Below are 23,368 nucleotides of genomic sequence, written 5' to 3' on the forward strand. Positions count from 1 at the left end.
CACTGTTGTACTGACATCACTTACTCTGATTTCATTGCATATTGTTAGCTTCTCACAGTGTGTTTTGTAAGCTCCATCAAGTCAGATAAAGTCCACCCTATTTCCTGGCTGGAGAATGCCTAAAGTCATTTCATCCCTAGCCTTACTGCCCCTATTCTATCCCTTTCACTCATTGGATTTCAGCTCTTTCAATCATGGAGGCTCAGTATCACATGTAGTTTTTACCTAGTGTGGTCTGGATACAAATGTAGTCTGCCTAGAAACTCCCATTCTTCCAGACTGAAACCCATAAACAAAGTCTTTTTGATATTTCATGAGTCCTCCCACATCCATCTCACTGCTTGCATCAGGGTTGAGGCCTCTTGAGAAGAGTACTGGTAAAGGGTGCTGTGATGTATTTAGCAAGCTACGTACAGCACCCTTACAGCCCTTCAACCCAGCTATAGTCTACCTGAAATGCATCCAAAAGTGCAGAGACCCATTGATGATGTTTCTGGGTCTAAATAAAGTTTGTGAAGAAAATGCAAATGTTCTAACTAAAAACTTCATTAGCATGTTGATGAAGGGGGAAGGAGGAATCAGAGAAGGCAAAATATGGACAGAATACATTCCAGCTTTAACAGCAGACAAATATCAAACCTTAGCAAACCATTGCCATGTCTGCCTCTGTTGATGAAAAAAGTCAAATGATTGCTATGGCAAACTATTGAAGCAGGTCCTTGCACTACATAAATGTTGAAGGATCTAAAAAAATTGAACAAACAGATTGCAACATGTTTGACCAGCTTTGGGTTTGAAGCTGTCAGGTAAAAGCACAGGGATGAGCAGAGTTGCCTGGGATCTGTTCGCAAACAGTTTAGTGAAAATTGCTTGGAGTGCTCAAACTGTTGGGCTAATAAGCTAGCATAGGAAGTTAGGCACTGTCAGGGAACATGTACCAATGACAAAATAAAAAAATACATAGATAAAAAATTAAACAGTATCTCTTCCATCATAGAATTGTCAGTTCCCAGCAGACACTGACTATATCGGTGCTGTGAGCCCAGCCATTTATAGTGAGGGGGCTGGGTTATCCATACTTCCAAAGGTTTGGCTCTTGTGACTCTGCTGACCAGGGACTATGTACTTTGTCTGTGCACTGATGTGAACCTGTGAACTTTGGGGTCAGACATTCACGAGTCACAGACTTTGCAAATCTTGGCAATTGGCAACAAACCCATGGCAGTGACAAACCCATAGCTTTTCCATAGATGTACACAGAGCTTTTTTTCAGTGGAAACATGGGGGAATGCAGTTCCAGCACTGAATGTATGTAATAGCAAGAGGTGCTGGGGTGTGCTGAGGGTGTATTGTTGCTTTCTTCTGGTGGGATCTATTGTTGCAGCAGGGTCTATTGTTGCTGGAGAGGTGTATTGTTGCTGGTGGGGTCTTATGTTGCTGTGAGGGATCTACTGTTGAGGGAAAGGTCTGTTGTTGCTGCCTGCTGGAAGGTCTACTGATGCTGACTTCTGGGAGATCTTTTGTTGCTGCCAAAGGTCTGTTGTTGCTGGGAGGTCTATTGTTGCTGGGGGAATCTATTGTTGTTGGGGTCTATTGTTGAGAAATTACAACACAAATTTCTCAGTACTCCAAAATGAATAGTTCTGTATTCTGTAAAAGGGGCAGTACTGGGAGCTGGGTAGGGGTTTGAACCAAGGGACAGTGTTTAGAGGTGGGTAAGAGGCAGAGACAAGGGGAGACTTGGAAGGGGGGACTGAGAGTACCTGCACCTATTCCCTGAGAAAAAAAGCCCTGGATGTACATAAGGCTGAACCTAGACTACGGAGAAGAAGCAAGCTGCCATTGTGTGCAGTGAAAGCTCAACATTCAGAAACATGCCCAAGCTGTGGTGGCTTACTGAACTCTGGTTTAATATATAAACATTCTACTCAAGTATGTATTCTTACCTCAGCAAATTCTCTTCTGTTGCTGTAAGCTTCCTTCAAATTTCAAAATTCATTTTTTTTTGCTGTTGTGACTTCCTGTTAGAGGGTGGCTACATTCATTCTCCATGGTCCCAGTGAAAGTAGAACATAGCTACCCTTTCTTGCTCACTCCTGACATGAACTATGGACTATGGGATTTATAGCATGTACACATGACCACAACTAATGTGCACTGGTCAAAAAGAGAGGTTCAGGAGCTCATGGAGGACATGACAAGGAGGCAAAACACACAGTAAACAATTTCATGAAAAATAGATTACAGGGTCATTAAGTAGTGGTTATGTATGGAATATTTTTGAAGAATGAGAATATCGTTTCGTGTCACTTTATGTGAGCCTGCAAAGTAAACATTTTATTACATGAACTTAGATATTAAAATTGCAGTCTGACCTTTGAGGTTTGCAAAAGACTCTTGATCTCTGTTAACTACCTTCATCAGAATGTCATCACGCAAGTTTGTATTTTGAAAAAGAAATTCTGCATATCTCATTCTAATAATAATATGAATAATAATGAAAAGGAATTATGAAGCACGTTCCAAATGGTTAAAGCTGATGTGTTCACCTCCGTTTCCCCTCCTGTAATCCCAGCTTCTTGCCAACAGACAGATACTATAAGTATAAAAGGGGTAGAAGCAGCATGTTCTGTGTCGCTTTCAATTAGCAGATTCTTTCATCTCACTGCACTGTTTTTTTTTCTTTGCTTTCTGGCAGAAATCAATGAAGGGTGAGATTTCCTAGGCTGTTGATACAGGCTGTCTATGAGTTGGTTTCGGAAAGATCAAAATTCCCCGGTATTTCCCCTGCAAAATCATCCAGAGGATGGGGCTGTCGATAGACAGAAACTTTACACTGTACAGGAGACTCCTTTACAGATCTTCAGTTTGATCTTAAATATTTTTTTTTCTTCAAATCTCCATATCTAGATCATCAAAAGCTTCAGAGTTAAACACTGCCAGTGTCTGCTAGGAATGTGCTCAGACATCCAAATATTTGGACGCTTGATCCAACCATCCAGCAGCCACAGTTGTTGCACAGTACCCATAGATATAATGGTAAAGTAGATCAGTAGATCCTAATAGCCATGTCACATGTATAATGGCTCATTTACACTCAGGGGCGGACTGACCATTTGGAAACTCTGGCACTGCCCGAGGGCCCGGGGTCAGTAGGGGGCCCCATGAGATGCCCCTGGTACCTTTTTCATAGGCTTTTTTGAGTTTGGGCAAGGACACAGGGGCCCCATGATCCCCTATTGCGCGGGGGCCCCATGAGTTGTCAGTCTGCCCCTGTTTACACTTGTACTGCCTGCTGAAGAGTGATCTGTGGTGGATTGCTCTACAGGAAGCTTTAAAAGGCAGTAAGGAGGTGTTATGGTGCCTCCTTAATGCCTTTTTTAACACCTAAAAACCCACACCACCACACTGCAACTGCACGCATTGCATATGGTTGCGCCATGCCCCCAATAAATTGAATAGGTCGCATTCGATGGGCTGTAATGGCAGTGGGTAAAAATAATGTACACAGACATCCACTGCCTTTGCAGCTTAAGGTGGAGCAGTTGGGTGAGGAAAAAAGGGGGCTCAGCCATGTGTTTTACCACCTCCCAACTGCAAGTGTAAATGAGGCCTTAGACTCTGTTCACACCAGTGCATTTTCTCCTTCGTTTGCTGTAGTGCTGGCATGTACGACAATGGAAATCACATTATTCTCTATGTTGCCTGTTCACATCAGTGCAGCACAATGCATTTTTGAAAAGGCACAGATACTTAATTTGGTACGGTGCAGCCTATTTGTTGACCCGTAGACTTCACTGAGAATGCATGGATACAGCATGAAAAACACATGTACACACAATTTTAGTGTGTATTTTGCAGAGTTAGGTATATAAAATGCAGTCTCCTTCTCCTGCAATAAATAGGCACGAGGCATGAAAATGCATGTAAAAAAATGCAACAATTTGCTAAAAAAAATCACATTGAAAAATGCATCATCACATGGCAGCATTCCTGTAAACTTAAAGCTTAAAAAAATGTGGTTTATCTACTCAGGCAAAAACAACAGGTTTTATAATATTCTCCATCCCTTATTTTTTTAACTCCCCCCCCCCCCCCCCGCGCTCCCCACAGCATCTTTTACCATCAGTCAAAGAAGAAACCCAGTACCTTGGAGTACAGAGTAACATGCGACTCACTCCAAATGACAGCACCGGGTCATGCAGTGCTGTTTTGGTGATTTTAATTATTTTTCAAGCTGTAAATATACATTTTGTGTGCAAATAATTAAGGAAAAAAAAACAAAACAAAAAGCTAGAGGATCATCATGACAGTGAAGTAAACAGCATTCGCATAGAAGTCAGCAGTGACAGACTCCATGTTTCTCACAGGAAAGGTTTTCTTTAAACGTTGATTGCCTCGTAATGTTTCTATAACAATCTGATTAGCTATTGTCAGGGGGAGTATTTGAAAAACCTTCGCTGATATTTTATTTGTTTGAGCCATTACATTCAAAGACATTATAGGTTAAACATAATTAACTTCTATGCTGCAGATTTAGTGATTTGAAAGTAATCCTGATATGTTGGTATCAATGGGTTAGAAAACCTAGTGCAGATGTACAGAGACAGAGATTGTTGCACAGTACAATTTGGCTCAGTTCATGACATCTCACAACTGTATGGTGTATAATAGATTTGATAGAACATGAAAAATGGTCACAGAGGAAATGGAAACAAGAGGTTTGAAACTTAATTAAAGGTTCATAGTTGTTCTTTAACAAATGTATAAAGAAACCAGAGACACATGTAACTCTTTCTCCGTATGGAGCTGCTGAAGATATGGGCCCTTCTGCTGTCCCTTTGTGGTGACCCTACATGAACTGAAGCCAACACTTGTCAACACACCAGTAACTTTAAAGTGGAAAGAAGAAAAGTACCTCTGTTAACCTCCTTGGCGGTATGATTCTTTCCGATTTTTTGTGCTGAAAGCGGTACCATTTTTTTGCATGGAAATATGTAGTTTTTTATTGTAGGCTGTAATTTTTAGGAATAACTCACTGAAATCTGTCCGAACAAGAGTGTATTAAACATTCCGGATATGATAAAACTTGAAACACGAAATCATAAATTATAATTTCATAAATAATCATAAAAAATAATATAATAATAATAAATTTAATTCAATAATATAATCAAACCAAAAACACTGAAATTTGAAATACAGAGGCAAATTCGCACATCGCTGAGCCAAAATCGTTTTCAGTGTCTGATGACGAATTTCCCCATGAATCATTATCACTCAATTCTGCAAGTGGTTCTGATTTACTATCGCTGTTCTAAAACCGCTTTTGACGTAAAGGGACGCTTTTTGGACGCCATGGACTTTTCTAAGTTTCCAGGCAGAAAGAACATTCAAAATGCAGGCAGGGCACAGGACAAAGCAGTAGGGACAAAATATATGTGAAATGCATTGAAACAGCAATGACATTTTTAAAATATTTCCCGCCGGTTCCGGCGCCCGTACGTCCCGACGTCACAGGGACCGGAACACAGAAGCCGGATGCCGGCATTGGCCGGAGGAGATGGCCGGGGACGCTGCAGGGGACACATCGTGGGGGCAAAGGACAAGGTACACGCTGGCTGCAGGGACCCCCAGAGCAACGCTGCATGGTAAGCCCGAGTGTAGCTCGGGGTTACCGCTCTTGGTATTGAAATTTTACCCCGAGCTACACTCAGGAACACCGCTAAGGAGGTTAAAAAAGTGTAGAGATAACAACGTTAAAAGAGAAGTGTGGGTTAACTAATAAAAACATTATACACACTTAGATGGATGCAGCACCGGTCCAATGCTGCATCTGTCCCCCTCCAGCTATAAGACTGAGAACTGAGTGTTCAAAGACCTCAGATCGCTCAGTTCTCAGTATTCTCTGTGCAGAGATGCGGGGATTGTCAGTTACCCGCTCTCTGCTCTGCACCTCCAGCATGCACTGGAGCGCTGGGCTGTAGAGGGGGCAGGAGCTGCTGGCTCAGGGTCTCAGGGGATCGTTGAGAGGATGAGTCAGGTGCTGGCCCAGGCTTCTGAGTGGTAGGGATCTTATCAGAGCCTGGACTGGCTCTGTGACATCATACGACACTGTCAGCTGAAAAAGGGTCACAGGAGTGCAGAATGAACCAGGAGAAGGATAGCCAAAAGAGCTTTGACCATACTTCTGCTTTAACACAATATCAACCACTAAATTCAAACACTGCTAAGACTGGAGACAACAGTATGGCAAAATTAACATTCTGCTGGTGGTGGGATCCTTATACATTTGTGGGAGTGCTCACTCTCAAGTGAGAGTATTTGCAATCCAAGGGATTATTCTAAAGCATTCTGGGTCAATTCTAATGGCAGCAAAGTCCCAAGGCAGCCAGGAAGTGTGACCAAGTAAAAAGTGGTCAAATGGTCTCTCACAGCAAATGATGTATAACAGTCCAAAGGTCAGCAGTCCATTCCCGGAAGCCAGGCAAGGGGTCACACCACACTCTGGGGCTTCCCTCTAAAGACTGTACTTTTCCCCCTGTGGAGTCCACAGGCCACTTCACTGGCAAGCCCTCTGGGTTTCTCTTCTCCTTCTACTGGGTAAGAAAAAGATCTGTCCAGGTTTAAATGGTTTGTAACCTTTGAGAGAATTCACCTTTTTTCTCTTCTATCCAACTGCCCTAACTAAGGGGCATATTTGTAAAACAGTGAATGCAACACCTACAGGAAATATTTGATGAATTTTAGATTCACTGCTTTATAAATGTACTCCTGAGTAAGGGGAATACTTTCCAAATGAGTCAGACAGCTATAAAATCATGATAGATTTTCTAACTCTTCAATGCTGTACTAAAATACTTTTTATGTTTATCTGCACCCCTACTAGGAGACTTTTTGTCATTTCATGTACTTTTTTGTCTTTTCTAGTACCCATTAAATAGACAGTAAATGTGGCAAAACCTCCCTAAGGATGTCCTAACCCTTCCCCAGTCTATTCAAATACTTAAAATGCATATGCAGAAGACTTGTGGGCCACTGCCTATGGCAGCAGGGTTACAGGGGGCAGACCCAGACTCAGCATCTGCAAAATGTGGAAACTTTCTTCATCTTCTGTTGGCCATATCTGGGTATTTATGGCTAGATTCAGCAAGGGAACTGCAGGATGAAGTGAGTGAAAGGTTTTTAAGTGGATTTAGAAGTCTCATTATAAATCAGAAGATATGAAACTATCTCTTCTTCCTCACGTTTGGTTGTCTCTGTAGTTCAAAAGTAGTTTTGCATACAAAAAAAGACTGCAAGCTGCTTCCAATAGCTATTTTAATTTTTATTAAAATAATCACATCACACACGGTGCCAGAGCAAAAAAGCTGCAAGGGGGAGCAGGGATGATAATTTTCACTAGGTGTGTTTTTTTTGTTCCTTTTTTTTTTTTTACAAAATAACTTGTCATTTTTTGAATGAATCTCATTGATAATCCTGAATATGTAGTTGGGAGCATCCAGTAAGAAAAAGTAATTTTGTGTAAAATAAAACACACAGTTTTTTTATAAGTTCTTTATTTAAAACAAATTAAATTTATTGTCATTCATGTCATACAACAATGTAGATCCTCGTCAATCACAGTGAACTATACCTGCTAAATGAAAAAGCTGATGACTCTAACCCGAAGGAATTCATTGGCAATATAAGGGCAGGGTCAGGTTTAGTGATAACATCAGTGCCCAAATATGGCCATGTGACCATATTTAGGCAATGGTGTCACTCCCTATCCCCGTCCCTTTGCTTACCTGGTCCATGTAAGTGGATAGACCGGGTGAGGTCAGTGGTTAATAAGGACACAGCAGGTGCTGGTACCCGTTGCTTCCTTAGCAGCCATTGATAGCAGAAAGCTGCTATAATTGTTTATGCCGAAGGCCCTAAATATTCGGAATGTGGATGAACGTCTCAACAGATGGCGCCTAGGTAGTAACCTAGGACCTTAACCAGGTCTACCCACACTCCACTGGTATAATGGGTCTACTTCCTCCTAGGAGTACACCCTCCCTTCCTGGATTTACGACAAAACCAATATGAAACTCTTCTGGTCCAATGCTACCACAGACTCACCAGAGACTCATTAATAGGTATTTTAGCGCTCCTGAACAAAGAGCAATGAAAAAATTGCTGTATACATGAGGCTATTGGCTGCACATCCTCAGTCCTCAGTAGAGAAGTGACCTATCTCACCCCAGTGTCTAGCACAATACAGAGCTAATTCCGAGGGATGAAAGGCTAAAACAATGTGATTTTGGCTTTTCAGAAAAGCACTTTGGAGCTGCACCTAAAGACAGAGCAATGTGTTCATGTGTAAATTATCTGCGCAAAATACAATTTGCTTTGCTAATGGGTTTCTTTTTTCTTTGGACATTTTGTGCAAGGAAAGTTTTCAGAAATCATTCCAGCCCAGGCTCTGCTATATTTCTCACTCCAGTAATTTGTCAAGAAAGATCGCCTAGTAACTCCATCCGACCGTATCTAGAAGCACATTAACCCCCGGCTTACCCACTGCTGTTATTTTAATGCAGTCCCAAATTTACTGGGGCTTGCTTGTGTGGAAGAGATGTGTAAAGCGGAGAGGTAGGAGGAGGTGTAGGGGAAGAGTAATGAGGCTTTATAAGGTTATTAATGCCCCGGGTTAAAGTCTGATGGAAGCTAATATAATCCTATATGAAGGAAACACGTTCTGCTTTGGAATATTACTGAATTGTAGGGGGATTAACAAATCCTGCAATGCCAGAAAATTCATAGAAAGAACTAAAAGCGATATTGTGTCCTTTGTTTTAATGTACATTTGTACAGATTAACCCAGAATCACTGACTCATTGGTGGAAGTTAACAAAAACCATCCATTGTAACAGAAACAAAGGGAAGTGCTGTTATATGCCAAATTATTATTATAGGTTTTGACTTTGTTCTTTAATCCCTACATGTTATTAATATGCAAATTAACTCTATTCTGCTTCAAGCAAACAGTACCATTTCTTGCTGTAAGTTGAGTAGGAGTTACTTGGAGGTGTTCTAGGTTTGTGCCTATCCCTACTAATGGCAGCTATTACAATGTTAGAAAAAGGAATGGCCATATGGATCTTTTAAATTTTTTAATCCTTGTGCATATGTACTGTATGACTGTTAAAGGCATGAAGAACCCTATAAACAGTAAAAACCTGTATTTATTGTATGTATATATATAGTACTGAAAATGAACGCAACACTTTACACACTGTACATTCACATCAGTCCCTGTCCTCGAGGAGCTTACAATCTGAGGTCCCTATCTCACATGCATACATGTACATACTAGGGCCAATTTGGACAGGAGTCAATTAACCTACCAGCATGTCTTTGGAGCGTGGAAGGAAATGCAGGCAAACACACTCTATTCAGATATCGTCCTGTCTAGAATTCAACCCGATGACCCCACTGCTGCAAGGCAGAAGTAGTAGCTCCTAAGCCACTGTCCCTAGAGATGTGGTTGCTATTGCTATTATAAATTACTATGGGATCCCTTATATTAACCTTTCCTGCACTGTCAAGTACCTGTACAAGGAATCTCAAATGACAAACCAAGCCTCTCATACAATTCTAGTCTCTCACTGGAGACTGAGACAGGAAAAATAAGTGTGATGGAAGGGCTAGAGTCTGCAAATGGGAGCTGGAGAACATAAGGATGAAATGCCAAAAAATGACAGCCACCAGTGCAAGAGAGCACAGGTCTCAGGTTCAGGTGGAGTCGGGTCACAGATCAGTGTCAACAACAGATGAACATCAAAGTGCCAAGTAGTGTTGCCAACTGTCAGTACTATTACTACCAGTAACTGCCTGTGACAGGAAAAGTTGCCAGTAAAAAATATGGCTGTTACGCTCGGTTCGGAACTGGCCGAGAACATCCGAGCGCCTGCTACAGTGTGTTCGGGTGACGCCGTTGGGGAGTGGGTCTGGGGGAGGTGGTGCTTGAGCTTGTCATGTGATGTCATAGTTCAAGGGGACTGTCAGTGCTGTTTGGACTGGAGTGGACTGAAGGAACCACCTGCTGTGGAGGGAGACTGTCAATGTGACTTAGGAAGGGAGGTGCCGTGTCGGTGAGGTGTCATGATCATCTGTGCTGCTGTACACTGCTGTCAGTGTCACTGTAAGAGCCAATTTCATGTGTGTGTGCCTGCCCATTCTAATTTCTTGCCCTCCTGAGTCCTGTCCCTGAACTACTTACTTACTATATTTAAAATAAAATAAGAAATGTGTGTTTTGCCTTAATATCTACCTTAAATCACATTGCTAATTGCATGTTGGCCTTGTGTGTATACTGAAATTTGCACTTAAAACTGATTTTTCTAACTTTTGGAAATGCCAGTAAAAACTTGTCTGTGCTAATAAAATTTGGGTGTCGTGTCAGTGAATTTCAACCTGGTAGGTTGGCAACACTGGTGTCAAGACCAGGGGTGGACTGACAATTCATGGGGCCCCCAGGCAATAGGGGGTCATGGGGCCCGTGTCCTTGCCAAAACTCAAAAAAGCCTATGAAAAAGGTACCAGGGGCATCTCATAGGGCCCCCTACTGACCCCAGGCCCTTGGGCAGTGCCCGAGTTTCCAAATGGTCAGTCCGCCCCTGGTCAAGACACTAGTACTATCAAGGTTGTGAAGAGGCGGAGGTCACCAACTTGCTAGTGCAGCATAGGGGGAATCTTGATCAAAGTTCAGGCAACAAGGAAGAGCAGGCAGACATTGGCAGTCAAAGACGATGGAAAGACAGAATGGAAGTCATGTCTGTAACTGAGGCCAGGCACAGATTCAGGATCACAGGTCACGGAAGTACAGCTGAAAACCTATTCAGCCCTGAGCTCTGGCAGGGCTCAGCTTTAAACAATTTGCTTGACGGGGCTATCATAAGCAAATTAATGCATGCACTGCTGTGCATACACAGTTGGCTGACTAAGGTTCTATGTGCACAACCACTAGCCTGCACATGCACATATGTAGATCCCCATGTCAGTGCACAAGGCAGTAGGCTGGCACAATCTTCCTGGCAGAAGTTAATCCACACCAGATGACAGTTTTTGGGTCTGGCAAGTGGCAAATCATGCTTGGGCACTACATTCTAAGAGGAAGTCACACACTGGGTAGTTGCGTCAGTTTCCTTGAAACAACTGAGCAGCGATGAATTATAAGTTGGTCGGGTAGTGGACTATTAAGAGACTATGTCCATTTATTATCTCTAAAAGCATATTATTCCTTTTTCTGAATTTTTCTAAAAGTCAACATTTTCCCTACTTATTAAAATATTATTAGTATAGATGTTCATCAAATTTACTGTACAACTAATTACAGCATACAGCCACCAAACGACTGAACTAAAGAGTAATGGAAGAAAAACAAAAGGAAGAAGAAGCTAAGATCTAAATAGAATTTAGATTGTACATTGAAGACTAATATATAGAATGCATGTTATGCAGTCTGCCATAGACCACAGGTTGGTATACAAGATTCAGAATAGCTACATTTTTCAAAGTGTTAGGGAAAAAAATTAAGAAAAGCATGGAATGGCAATGCCAATACACTGCTATCAAGTTTTACAAGCTAGTAATGTTTAGTAGCCTGATAGTATTTCACTATTGAATTTTATTCAACAAAACATAGTGTTAAAATTGGTTTGGGTGGAATGAAATTAATTGAAATAATAGGATTTTTGTACTCACTGTAAAATCCTTTTTGGCTGTGTTCATCTTAGGACACAGCTCTGCTTTAGAGTATCGCCTTCTGGGTATAGTGCCATCAGCAGGAGTAGGACAGCAGGTACAACTCAAGAATAAACAAAAAAATAAGTTCAGTTAAATGACATAGCAGTACAAAAAAATATTTAAACACATGGGCAGCAGCAAAACCAGAAAAACCTAAAAATAAGATCAAGACAGCTGCCTGCAGGGCTGCCGATAAGGGGGTACCACGGGTCTATCTGTATGGGTCCCATCAATTCAGCAGGGGAACCAGGGCAGCAGGAAGAATCGGACCATGGACAGGAGGGTGTGATCAGTGCTGGGGGGTGCAATTACAGGAGTCATTTCCCTGTGGGGCTCTGTGTGTAACAGCTGAAAGTCAGCTTCTCCTCCTCTACCACCTGCCAGGTTTCAGCTGCTGCAGAGATAGCCATGTAGGGGATTGATTCCTACAACTGCCTCACACCCATTGCACTGATCAACCCCTCCTGTTCAGTTTCCCCCTGCCCTCTACTCCCTGGGTCCCCCTGTGCACCCCCTCCTGGCCCTAGCACTATCAACTTCTTCTGCTCTCTCTCCTGCCAGCTTTCAGATGCTGCCTACAGTGCTGTGAAAAAGTTTTTCCCCCTTCCTGATTTTGTTTTGCATATTTGTCTCACTTAAATGATTCAGATCATCAAACAAATATTAATATTACATAAAGATAACCCGAGTAAATACAAAATGTAGTTTTTAAATGATTTAATTTATTAAGGCAAACAAGCTGTCCAAACCTGCCTGGCCCTGTATGAAAAAGCAATCACCCCCTAAACCCCCTGCTGCATAACCCACATGAGCTTGAGTTTGAGGTCACAAACTGATGGCCGGACATTCTCCTTCAGGATATTCTGGTAGAACACAGAATTCATGGTTCTATCAATTATGGCAAGTTGTCCATGTCCTAAAGCTGCAAAGCAGCCCCAGAGCATCATACTACCACCACCATGTTTGACTGTTGGTATGATGTTCTTTTTATGAAATGCTGTGTTAGTTTTGATGTAATGGGACGCATGCCTTCCAAAAAGTTCAACTTTTGTCTCATCAGTCCACAGAATATTTGCCTGAAAGTCTTGGGGATAATCAAGATGTATTTTGACAAATGTGAGATGAGCCTTTGTGTTCTTTTTGGTCAGCAGTGGCTTTCACCTTGGAACTCTCAAATGGATGCTATTTTTGCCCAGTCTCTTTCTTATTGTTGAATCATGAACACTGAGCTTAACTGAGACAAGTAAGGCCTCCAGTTCTTTAGATGCTGTTCTGGGTTTTTTTATGACCTCCTGGATGAGTCTTCATTGTGCTCTTGGAGTAATTTAAGTAGGCCAACCACTCCTGGGAAGGTTTAACACTGTTCCAAATTTTCTCCATGTGTGGATAATGGCTCATAACCATGGTTCGCTCGAGTCCCAAAGCCTTAGAAATGGCTTTGTAACCCTTTTCAGACTGATACATATTCCCTCTTAGATTGTAAGCTCCAAGGAGCAGGGCCCTCCTAGCCCTCTTGTATTGAACTGTATTGTTGCTGTGTTGTCTCCCATTATATTGTAAAGCACTGAGCAAACTGTTGGCGCTATATAAATCCTGTATAATAATAATAATTATGCATTATTTATTCTTTGTACCCATAAAAAGCTCAAGGAACAATGGTATGCATTTTGTTTTGTCCTACCTAAAACACACTAACACTTACAATCTCTGACTATATATAAAATCTTTTTTAATTACTTAAAACACACTGACACTTAGGCCTGGTTCACACCAATGCGTTTTTATAGCTTTTTGCTGAAACGGACTACTGTCCATTTAACATGGTTTCCTATGGGACATGTTCACACTTATGCATTTTTAAGCTATTGCATTTTTGGAAAGGGTCAGGGATTTTTTAAATGCAAAAAGCAGCATTTTTGCTACAATAGAGTTTAATGAAGGAACTGCTGAAACGCATGTAGTTTGTTTTTGTTGTGTTTTGAAGTTTTATTCTGCCCAGCAACAAACCTGAAAAAAACTCAAAACGCGGTAAAAACATGGCAAAACTGCATGTGTAAATACACAAAGCGAAATGCAAAAAGCATTGCAAAAATAGATCAAAAGCGAACAGATGTGAACCAGGCCTAAGGCCTCGTTTATACCATACATGCAGAAAAACTGATGGAAAAAAAACACACAGATTTCACTTGCAGAGAAACAAGTTTACATCAGTTTTCATGACCGTTTCAGTGCGTTTTTATACACGTTGCAGATTCTTGCACAGAAAAAATCTGCATGTGATACTAGTGTTGTGGTGTGAACATATAGAGAACATTTTTTTTTTTGGTGCCCTTGCAGAATGAGTGTAGAAAAACTGAAGTCTGTGCACCATGGTGTGAACATGGCCTAACTGACACATACACTACCACTGACCGACACTAACACTGACATTAACTGACATACTGCCACTAACTGACACTAACACTTATATGGACACTAACACTCACTAAACTAGAGTAAGGCCTGATCTAGTGCAAAGAATGACCTACATCCATGAATCCTTTAAGTGGTTGTAAACCTCTGAAATAAAAAAATGAATAAAGCATATCCTTGTATAGTGTGTACTGTACTTGCTTCAGTCTATAGCAGTGTTTATCAACCTTTTTTCAGTCAAGGCACCCTTTAAAATTATGATCAATCTCAAGGAACCCTTTAACATTCTGCACAATTTGAAGGCACCCTATTCTAAAATTTAAAAAATTCCAATCGTTTTACATAACGCAGCAACATCCACATGTGTAGGACACCCAACGTTAGAGGTGATTTATTCTTCTAAAGCAAATACACTTTTGCACACTGACTAGTATTTCAATGTTCCTCTTCTTCAGTTTCTCTCCCTCACTCAGCTAATGTGACCCCAGTGCTGATGGAGAGGGGCAAACAAAGATGCTGTGTATGATGTCCTCCTTATCAACTAATGATGTAGGATGCTGTCAGCTGGCAGGTTGTAAAAGTTCACAATGAAAACCTATGGTTTTGTGTAACTAAATGGCAGGCTTGATCCACCTGCTGGCTTGTATACAATTTTTGGGCAGTTTTTAAGCATTTTGCCAAGGCACCCCTGAAAAAAGCCTGAAGGCACCCTGGTTGAGAAAGGCTGGTCTATAGCGAATCCTGTCTGCTCTGTCCTTCCTCTGTTATCGGCATGAGTTACTTCTGACATTAGGCAATCCTGGGAGACCGACAACCCCTCTACCAACACATAGCAGGTAATTGACAGTCTCAGGTATGTATGTTTCCCACTGAGACCTTGTGGAAGACGTGTGTCCTGCCCTACACTAAGGTCTCAGATTACACTCAGCCCTGTGCTTTGCAGTGTGTGAAATCAGATCCCTGCCTCCAGGAAGCTAAGAAATACCCTCTGATCTGTGTACTCTTCCAGACTGTAGAGAAGGCACAAAGGAAACAGAGCAGGGTGCCAGATCAGAGGATAAGACCACCTGGGACTGTAAACTCAAGATCTAGCGGGACAGTGGAAACAACTAAACAGGTATAGCCAGGTATCGGTCCTCACAGATGCAGGAGCTGTGTGACCACAAGCAAATGGAGGTGTCTCAGAGTTGCAGAATCTAAGGAGCCACCTGGTCTTCACCAGAGCCACTAGAAGTGTGGATGTTGCACTTCGAGGCAGCCCCAAGCTTGTGGTTCTCTAACACACCCATGCAGGCACAGTGCTACCAATTAGCATGTTGGAAGGACACAGGGTACACACAGGATACTAGGAACCAAGGTAACCTACTGCAGCACACTAGAAAGGGATGATAAGGGATAGAACGCAGGGAACACGTATGTAGAGAGAAGCCAATTTCTGATGCCACCATGCTTCAACGTCTATTCAGAAGTGTTTGGATCTATCTTACCAGCTTGGTTTTATTTTACATGTACATGGATTCTCTACTGATGTCAGTGCAATACTTTTTAATAAAGCAATTTTATCTGATATTCTATACTATGTGCAGTGTTTTTTTACCTGTTATTCCCTTGAGCCATATACTGCAGCTGATTGGTGGTGGGAACCCAGATGACAGCAGGGGGTGACGGTCAGGTTACCATTACAGAGGTGTGCCAGAGACATCTACCTGATTGTACTTTAAAAGACTTCTCTTTGATTAGGGGGTCATGGTTATTCTTTACCATACGACTTTTGGTGTAGGTGGCGGATTCATCTTTGGGCACGTCCAGGTTTTTGGATAAAGAAGTCACTATTTTTCATTCGGTCACAGGCACAGACTTTGTTGTACATTGAGGACCTTTTGTAGGTCAATTTGAATGCAATTATTGTTTTATTTATCATAGAGTTTCACATTCTAATGTCAATGTTATTTCTGTATTTGTAGGGGAACACTTTTTATTTTGAATTTTTTATTTTATCTGTAGCCATTAAGAAGAAGCTTCTGACTTTTGCACCGTATAAATATTGAGCAGTGGAATCTATAGTTCTTTATTCTTGAATATTGTCTATAACTATTATGTTTTACCTGGCTTGTGATGTATGTGTTTGCATACTGTATAAACCATTTGCCACAGAACATGCTTACCTCTACAACTAGGCCCAGTATGAGTGAAACATGTCAGAAGGGTGTGACTGATGGGCAGGGATCTGAGCTGGGGTTGCCACCTCATCCCTTTAAACTCGAACACATATTAATTATACAGGTTCTGTTGCTGGTAATTAAACTCACTTAGTGCCTTATCTGAATTAAATTAGCCTCAGAACCTGTGTAAATAATATGTGTTCGGGTTTTAAAGAGATGAGGTGGCAACCCTAATTTGAACCCCTGAAACCTGTTTTTCATTTTCTTCACACTGGAGTTGAATACAGTGCGTGGCAACACTTGTATGCTATATTGATAAGATGAGCAGTTATATGTGAACCACAGCAGCTACAGATCTGACAGGGTATAAATCTGACAGTTGCAATTGTTTTCACAGTGTGCACAGGTAGTGTTTACAACCACTGGCAAGAATCTACAGATTTTTGCTGGCAACTGCCCCTGGCCACTGCTGTAAGGTTGTGTAAATGTAGTTTAGATGCAGTTAACCACTTGACCTTTGTAAGGTTTTACTCCTTTCATGACTAGAGCATTTTTTTGCTATTCAGCACTGAGCTACTTTAACTGACAATTGCTCGGTCATGCAACACAGTACTCAAGTGGAATGTATACAATTATTTCACACAAATAGATCTTTCTTTTGGTGGTATTTGATCACCACTGAGTTTGTTTTCTATTATTTAATATATAGATGAAAAAAAGACTGAAAATTTAGAAAACATCCCCAATATTTTCTACTTTCCGTTCTAAAACATATCTAATAGAATGAAATGTCTTCATACATTAAGGCTAAAATGTATTCTGTTACATGTCTTTGGTAAAAAAAAATCCCACATCGAATACTGGATTTTTGGGGACACTAGTATAATTCTGATCATGATCAAGATATTAATCCGTACAGACACTATGCTAGTAATGGTGGTGATTGGCAAATTATAGTGTGACTGAGATAGTGTGCCAGGTAATCTGGCACTAACTGACACTGACTGGGAGGGACACTAATTGACTAACTGATATGGACATGGCTAGTGACACTAATACAGTGATCAGAGATAATACTGTACACTCTACTAATGACACTGGCTGGGTGACAGGAGTAATCAGGAGGACAATCAAGGGGTTAATTGTGTGCCTAACAAAGTGCATGTGTTCTGCTTTTACTCACAGGTTCTGGCTGGGTCTCTCCTTGCTTTATGCTCTGAACGGTAATTGATACCATGGAGAAATCCAGCCAGAACCTGTGTGTTGTGTTTACAAACACACAGATCTCTGTGCTGTGATTGGCCACAGCTGATCAATAGGTATACAGCCAAAATCATTGACTGTAACCTGCTGACAAACTCGTGCTGTGTCCAAGTGCATGGAGAAGCTGGCCGCTAACAATAAATGTACTGTTGGTGGTTGTGAAGTGGTTAACCACTTCCTGCCCAGGCAATAAGAAAATGACGGATGGGTGGGACTCTCATCGATCCGGGTGGGCATCATATGATGCCCTTCCCGGATTGCGCCTTGCGCGTGCCCTCAGGGCAGTGCTGTGGTGAGATCTGTCACCGGCTGTGTACCTCAGACACAGCCGATGTCAGATATGTGTAATGGCCCTTTGCCAGTACCATGTGACCTGCTGTGGGCAATCACAGCAGGTCACATGACAGTTGTAAACAATGGATGGCTTCCTTTCATGCCATCCATTGTATACAACTGTGTCACTAGCTGTGATAGGTCACAGTGATTAGGACAGACTGGGCCAATCACAGCCCTTCTGTGTCATGCGGTTATCCATTGCCAGTCACAGCTAGTCACAACCTGAATGAATCGATTTCATTCAGTTAAATACTTGCTTATAGCAAATAAATTATTTGATATAAGCAATCATATTGTGTAAAAAAAAAAAAAAATACTGACCACGTCCCCAAAGTAGGACAATGTTACTATGGTAACATTATACTACTTTGGTCATAGTGTAATATGAAAAGAAAATTGTAAAAAAAAAAAAAAAAAGAGAACAAAATGTAATTGTAATGGAAGCGTAGGCAGGACAGAGCACACGGAGAAGATGGGGGACACACAAACCTTTATTGAAGCAACAAAATGACAGACACTCAATGGTGAAATGGCAGGGAGGGTGATGTGTGCACAAACCAGGGACGATTCCAGGCACGGGGGGTCTTCAGCGACAGGCAGGCAATCTCCCCCCTAGGCTTGGGGCCTCAGCCGAGCTCCCTCTGTGACTGGACAGCGGATTGGAGACTCGGGCAACAGGCGGCAACCTACCACTGGGCAGGGGCCTCAGGCAACAGGCGGCAACCTACCACTGGGCAGAGGCCTCGGGCAACAGGCGGCAATCTACCCCTGGGCAGGGGCTCGGGCAACAGGCGGCAACCTACCACTGGGCAGGGGCCTTGGGCAACAGGCGGCAACCTACCACTGGGCAGGGGCCTCGGGCAACAGGCGGCAACCTACCACTGGGCAGGGGCCTCGGGCAACAGGCGGCAACCTACCACTGGGCAGGGGTCTCGGGCAACAGGCGGCAACCTACCCATGGGCAGGGGTCTTGGGCAACAGGTGGCAACCTACCACTGGGCAGGGGCCTCGGGCAACAGGTGGCAATCTACCCCTGGGCAGGGGTCTTGGGCAACGGGCGGCATCCTACCACTGGGCAGGGGCCTCGGGCAACAGGCGGCAATCTACCCCTGGGCAGGGGTCTCGGGCAACAGGCGGCAATCTACCCCTGGGCAGGGGTCTCGGGCAACAGGCGGCAACCTACCCCTGGGCAGGGGCCAAGGGCAACAGGTGACAATCTACACCTGGGCAGGGGCTCGGGCAACAGGTGGCAACCTACCCCTGGGCAGGGGCCTCGGGCAACAGGCGGCAACCTACCACTGGGCAGGGGCCTCGGGCAACAGGTGGCAACCTACCCCTAGGCAGGGGTCTTGGGGACTCAACGGGACTCTAGCTGTGGAGTCTGGCCCCAGCACAGCTCCCACCCAGCTTTCTAGGGACATTGGGTTCACGGGGACTCAACGGGTAGCGATGGCTCAAGCACTCAGGGGCACCACAGGTAGCTATACTCCGGGCACGCCATGGGGCAGTTCAAGTAAGGGTAGTCTAGGCGTGTAGTAGGGCAGTGCCTAACCCCGGTGGTCTGTGCGCACAACAGGGACAGTTCAGGACACGGGTGGTCAGTGCACACAGCGGGGACAGTTCAGGACACGAGTGGTCAGTGCACACACCAGGGGGCAGTTCAGAACACAGGTGGTCGGTGCACACAGCAGGCACAGTTCAGGACACAGGTGGTCAGTGCGCACAACAGAGACAGTTAAGGACACGGATGGTCGGTGCACACAGCGGAGACCGTTCAGAACACGGGTGGTCGGTGCACACAGCGGTGACAGTTCAGGACACTCACGGTAAGCAGCTTGCAGACCCTCAGCGGCAGGCGGCTCCAGACAGGGACGACCAGCGGTCAGCATTCCAGGGACAACCAGTGATCAGCAGACAGCAGCAGCTCCCAGGGCACTCAGCAGCGGACAACTTCCGGGGACCCACGGCCACAGACAGTGTGCAGGGTCCCTCAGCAGCAGCTCCCAGGGCACTCAGCAGCAGACAGCTTCCAGGGACACGCACCACGGATAGTGTGCAGGGTCCCTCAGCAGCAGCTCCCTGGGCACTCAGCAGCAGACAGGGTGCAAGGGTGCTCAGTAGACAGGCTTATAGACTTGCAGGGTCTGGCAGGGTCTCAGCTGTGGGGTCTGACCTTTGAGGAGAAGGCTCATGCAGAGCTGTGGAGACTCCCAACCCTGGGGTATTGCAGAGGGCTACAGTCCTGACCTTTTGGGGGTCTGCAGAGTGCGCAGAGGGGATGGCTGGGGAGGCTCGGTCCCCCCACCCAAGGAACAGGAACAAAGAGAGGAGGGCTTCTTCCTGTGCGGGTCTTTTGAAAACCATGTGGGATGCGGCTAGGTTGCCTCAGCAACGGCCTGCCCAGCCCTGTCCATGGAAGCTCCACAGACATCGGAATGTGCAAGGGGGAGGGAGGGGTGGAGGGATATGGCGGCGATTGGGAGAGGCCCTGGCAGTCTGTGACAGTAATAAAAAATAAAAAAATAATAATAATTTTTTTGTACTGTCACCATCCACTATCTCTGATCACCACCACACCAGTTATATGATGATGCCGTGTTGCACTGGTAACAGTATGTAAAAAAAAAAATTGTGAAAATAATTTTTTTAATTTCTTAATTTTCCAAAATATGACGACAAAGAAATCACAACTTCAAAAAACTTGCCATGCCTCTTATGAAATACGACAAACTGTCTACTTTGCAAAAAGGGATCATTTGGGGGATATCTGTACTGTTCTGACATTTGTGAGTCTCAAAAAATTAGATCGGTTGTCAGTACTTCAGGACTGATCAATGTTCAGATATATCCCATAGTTTCTGAACTCTATAACTTTCCTGCAGACTAAATGATAAATATGATTTGGGTTATTTTCACCAAAGAAATGTAGCAGAATACATCTTGACCTAGATTTATGAAGAACAATTATTTATTTGAAAACTTTTATAACAGAAACAAAGAAAAACTTTTTTTTTTCAAAATTTTTGGTATTTTTTTGTTAATTTAGCAAAAAAAAAAAAACCCAATTGTGATTAAATACCACCAAAAGAAAGCTCTAGTTGTGTGAACAAAATGATAAAAATTTAGTTTGGGTACAGTGTTGCATGACCGCACACATACTGCACAGCACAGGGCTGTGTGAACAAAATTATAAAAATTTAGTTTGGGTACAGTGTTGCATGACCGCGCAATTGTCATTCAAAGTGTGAGAGCGCTGAAACCTGAAAATTGGCCTGGGCAGGAAGGGGGTAAACATGCCCGGTATTGAATTGGTTAATGATTTTCCAATGGTGCCATTCACACCGAGCTCTTACCTGTGTTTAGGTGTCGTCAGTTTAGTTGCATTTAGAGAAAATAGAATTCTGTGCATCCAAGATCCAATTAGAGAATATAAATGCATGTAAACACATGCGCATGTAAATATGACAAAATATGGCTAATCGTGCCTCAACCTTTTAAAGTAGGAACACCCAAACACAGGAAAAAGTGACCTGGGAGAATTAACATTTTTATACTTTGCAGGCAACTTAGAAAAGATAAATCCAGGGATGTCAGTGTGAATGAAGCCTATGGAATATATAGTGCATGTTCAGCTTTAAGCAGATCTGACATCTTCATTGTTTACTTAACTCGAGATCATCTGAAAATACTTAATGCAGCATGAAGATATGTTCAGTTAAAAGCCGGATGTGAAAGCTAGTACTGTGCTAATTGCATGCTGGTACCCTGCGTGAGGCTGCTGAGTCACAAGGAACGCACGCGTGTGAGAACCCAATGTACTTGTGCTTAGCTGTAAGTACATTTTACGAGGAATCTGTATTTTTCTCAAGCAAACTGAGCGATTACATTAAGTAGGTGCAGGGAAATTACGGAGTACCCTGCCAATGAAACTTTAAATCTCACCATAATAGTCTCCAGCACAGATGTAATGTAACCAACTCATTTGCATAACTCACGCCACGGTGGCAGTATTTCCTAATGTCAGGAAATTACGACATTTTTACAGCTTGGTAAATTGCTGAAAATTACATTGTCATAAATAAGGATGCCATCTTGCTCTTGTGCGAGGATCGACCACGGTCAGATTTAATCTTTTAAAAACCCTGATTAAACTGCGAGATCGCTATGGAAATTAAATACAAAATGAGACCGTAACACAGCAATTGACTGTAATATATAGAAAGCAGTCAGACTTTTTTTATCTTCAGTCTTGTTCTTATCGCCGCTCTTAGTCTTATAAAATTAAAACATTAACAACCTTTTTCAATAAAAATAAAGCTAATTTTTAAGTGCGACCAATCAGAATTCATTCTGCTGAGGTCAGTCCAGTACACAGGAAGGTCTGGCCAGTTGCTATGAATTAATCTGTTTTAACACTCAATAACTGGTATACATTGAGTTAGACCATACATCTTGCTCCAATCTGTGTCCTCCCACAAGGTAACAATATTTGGTTAAGGCATGTGAAATATTGTTTTTTAGCTAATAAAGCCAAACAAACAGCCACATGAAAAGTTATTCAGTGTAGCTTAGAGTGTTATTGCCATCATCCCTGTTTCCATAATAGAGAGAACTGCATCTTACATTTAATGGGGTTTTTAAGGCAACCTTGGAGTATATACAAAGAAACAAATTATCTAAAAGATCAACATTTTATTTGAACAAATTTCTTTTGTTTGGCAAATCGGCACATATCACGTAAACATTGCATATTCGCCAATATAAAATACAAACATTTTAACAACTTATTCACTTCGCAAAATTGTAGTTGTTGCAATTTGTATCCAGTGGTATCCCCCAAAGCTGATTTCCATCTTGTAACCTTAAGGTTTGACTGCAAGATATATTCAGCCTAAGATCCAACATGTTTCTAATATATTAACACAAATTCTTCTTCCAGGAAAGGATACCACTCTATAACATAAATTGTTGTCGATGACTAATTATTATTAAATATCTTTATAATTATGTTATGGTAAAAGGAACCATAGAGGGGACATAACTTACATAACCACCACAAGCAGGGGCGGACTGACAACTCATGGGGCCTCCGGGCAATAGGGGATCATGGGGCCCCTGTGTCCTTGCCCAAACTCAAAAAAGCCTATGAAAAATGTACCAGGGGCATCTCATGGGGCCCCCTACTGACCCTGGGCCCTCGAGCAGTGCCCGAGTTTCCAAATGGTCAGTCCGCCCCTGACCACAAGAAGATTTTTCACCATGGTGTCCGTTTATGAACCAGCGGTAATAGATCGCTGCTCAGTTCTCCGGCATTCTCGGAGAACACAGTTCTCCTGTGAATGCAGTTTATGAAGCAGTTCTCCAAACGAAGGGAGAACGGTCTCCAAACGCTGGAGAACGGTCTACAAACTCTGGAAAAC

The sequence above is a fragment of the Staurois parvus genome, unplaced genomic scaffold (genome assembly GCF_062004578.1).
Source record: "Staurois parvus isolate SC_StPar_1 unplaced genomic scaffold, SC_StPar_1.0 ptg000006l, whole genome shotgun sequence".
Lineage (NCBI taxonomy): Eukaryota > Metazoa > Chordata > Amphibia > Anura > Ranidae > Staurois > Staurois parvus.